Source organism: Triticum aestivum, chromosome 3A (assembly GCF_018294505.1).
Source record: "Triticum aestivum cultivar Chinese Spring chromosome 3A, IWGSC CS RefSeq v2.1, whole genome shotgun sequence".
In the NCBI taxonomy this organism is placed as follows: Eukaryota; Viridiplantae; Streptophyta; class Magnoliopsida; order Poales; family Poaceae; genus Triticum; species Triticum aestivum.
The window spans coordinates 206,899,730-206,903,217 of record NC_057800.1 but is presented as its reverse complement, the minus strand read 5'-3'; positions in this window follow the sequence as shown (position 1 = coordinate 206,903,217).

Here is a 3,488-nt window from a genome sequence, read left to right as displayed (position 1 = left end):
TCACTCTGAAATTACTTGAACCATTCAATAATTCAGACTTGTGTTTCATCAAGTAAATATACTCAACATTTACTCGAATCATCTGTGAAGTAAGAACATAATGATATTCACTGCATGCCTCAGCACTCATTCGACTGCACACATCAAAATGTGTTACTTCCAACAAGTTGCTATCTTGTTCCATCTTACTGAAAATGAGGCTTTTCAGTCATCTTGCCCATGTGGTATGATTTGCATATCTCAAGTGATTCAAAATCAAGTGAGTCCGAACGATCCATTTGCATGGAGTTTCTTCATGCATATACACCAATAGACATGGTTCGCATGTCTCAAACTTTTCAAAAACGAGTGAGTCCAAAGATCCATCAACATGGAGCTTCTTCATGCGTTTTATACCATTATGACTTACATGGCAGTGCCACAAGTAAGTGGTACTATCATTACTATCTTATATCTTTTGGCATGAAAATGTGTATCACTACGACCGAGATTCAATAAACCATTCCTTTAGGTGCAAGACCATTGAAGGTATTATTCAAAAATAGAGTAACCATTATTCTCCTTAAATGAATAACCGTATTGCGATAGACATAATCCAATCATGTCTATGCTCAACGCAAACACCAATCTCGGTGGTAGAGGGAGCGTGCGATGCTTGATCATATCAACCTTGGAAACACTTCCAACATATATCGTCAGCTCACCTTTAGCTAGTCTCCGTTTATTCCGTAGCTTTTATTTCGAGTTACTAACACTTAGCAACCGAACCGGTATCCAATACCCTGGTGCTACTAGGAGTACTAGTAAAGTACACATTAACATAATGTATATCCAATATACTTCTATCGACCTTGCCAGCCTTCTCATCTACCAAGTATCTAGGGTAATGCTGCTCCAGTGGTTGTTCCCCTTATTACAGAAGCACTTAGTCTCGGGTTTGGGTTCAACCTTGGGTTTCTTCACTAGAGCAGCAGCTGAATTGCCGTTTCATGAAGTATCCCTTTGTTCCCTTGCCCTTCTTGAAACTAGTGGTTTCACCAACCATCAACAATTGATGCTCCTTCTTGATTTCTACTTTCGCGGTGTCAAACATCATGAATATTTCAAGGATCATCATATCTATCCCTGATATGTTATAGTTAATCACGAAGCTCTAGCAGCTTGGTGGCAATGACTTTGGGGAAACATCACTATCTCATCTGGAGGATCAACTCCCACTCGATTCAAGTGATTGTTGTGCTCAGACAATCTGAGCACAAGCTCAACGATTGAGCTTTTCTCCCTTAGTTTGCAGGCTAAGAAAATCGTCGGAGGTCTTATACCTCTTGACGTGGGCACGAGCCTGAAATCCCAATTTCAGCCCTCGAAACATCTCATATGTTCCGCGACGTTTCGAAAACGTCTTTGGTGCCTCTACTTAAACCATTTAATTGAACTATCACGTAGTTATCAAAACGTGTATGTCCGATGTTCGCAACATCGACAAACGACGTTGGGGTTCAGCACACTGAGCGGTGCATTAAGGACATAAGCTTTCTACTGATCGCATAATCGCTACTATCAACTTTCAACTATATTTTCTCTAGGAACATATCTAAACAGTGGAACTAAAGCGCGAGCTTACGACATAATTTGCAAAAGGTCTTTTGACTATGTTCAGGATAATTAAGTTCATCTTATGAACTCCCACTTAGATAGACATCCCTCTGGTCATCTAAGTGATCACATGATCCGAGTCAACTAGGCCGTGTCCGATCATCACGTGAGACGGACTAGTCATCATCGGTGAACATCTTCATGTTGATCGTATCTACCATACGACTCATGCTCGACCTTTCGGTCTCCGTGTTCCGAGGCCATGTCTGCACATGCTAGGCTCGTCAAGTTAACCCTAAGTGTTTTCGCTGTGTAAAACTGTCTTACACCCGTTGTATGTGAACGTAAGAATCCATCACACCCGATCATCACGTGGTGCTTAGAAGCGACGAACTGTAGCAACGGTGCACAGTTAGGGGAGAACACTTCTTGAAATTTTGTAAGGGATCATCTTATTTACTACCGTCGTCCTAAGCAAACAAGATGCATAAACATGATAAACATCACATGCAATCAAATAGTGACATGATATGGCCAATATCATTTTGCTCCTTTTGATCTTCATCTTCGGGGCTCCATGATCATCATCGTCACCGGCACGACACCATGATCTCCATCATCATGATCTCCATCATCGTGTCTTCATGAAGTTGTCACGCCAACGACTACTTCTACTTCTATGACTAACGCGTTTAGCAATAAAGTAAAGTAGTTTACATGGCGTTCTTCAATGACACGCAGGTCATACAATAAATAAAGACAACTCCTATGGCTCCTGCCGGTTGTCATACTCATCGACATGCAAGTCGTGAATCCTATTACAAGAACATGATCAATCTCATACATCACATATCATTCATCACATTCTTCTTGGCCATATCACATCACATAGCATACCCTGCAAAAACAAGTTAGACGTCCTCTAATTGTTGTTGCATGTTTTACGTGGCTGCTATGGGTTTCTAGCAAGAACGTTTCTTACCTACGCAAGACCACAACGTGATATGCCAATTGCTATTTACCCTTCATAAGGACCCTTTTCATCGAATCCGTTCCGACTAAAGTGGGAGAGACTGGCACCCGCTAGCCACCTTATGCACCAAGTGCATGTCAATCGGTGGAACCTGTCTCACGTAAGAGTACGTGTAAGGTCGGTCCGGGCCGCTTCATCCCACAATACCGTCGAAACAAGATTGGACTAGTAACGGTAAGCATATTGAACAACATCAACGCCCACAACTACTTTGTGTTCTACTCGTGCAAAGAATCTACGCAATAGACCTAGCTCATGATGCCACTGTTGGGGAACGTAGCAGAAATTCAAAATTTTCCTACGTGTCACCAAGATCTATCTATGGAGAGACCAGCAACGAGTAGAAAGAGAGTGCATCTACATACCCTTGTAGATCGCTAAGCGGAAGCGTTCAAGTGAACGGGGTTGATGGAGTCGTACTCGTCGTGATTCAAATCACCGATGATCCTAGTGCCGAACGGACGGCACCTCCGCGTTCAACACACATACAGCCCGGTGACGTCTCCCACGCCTTGATCCAGCAAGGAGAGAGGGAGAGGTTGAGGAAGACTCCATCCAACAGCAGCACAACGGCGTGGTGGTGGTGGAGGAGCGTGGCAATCCAGCAGGGCTTCGCCAAGCACCATGGGAGAGGAGGAGTAGGAAGAGAGGTAGGGCTGTGCCAGAACTTCGTGTATAGCTCCCATGCGCCTCCCCACTATATATAGGGGTGGAGGGGCTGGTTTCTTGCCCTCCAAGTCCATTGGGGCGTTGGCCAAGGTGGGAGGAAAGAAATCTCATTATTTCCTTCCCCACCGATTGTTATCCCCCCTTTTTAGGGATCTTGATCTTATCCCTTCGGGATATGATCTTATTCCTT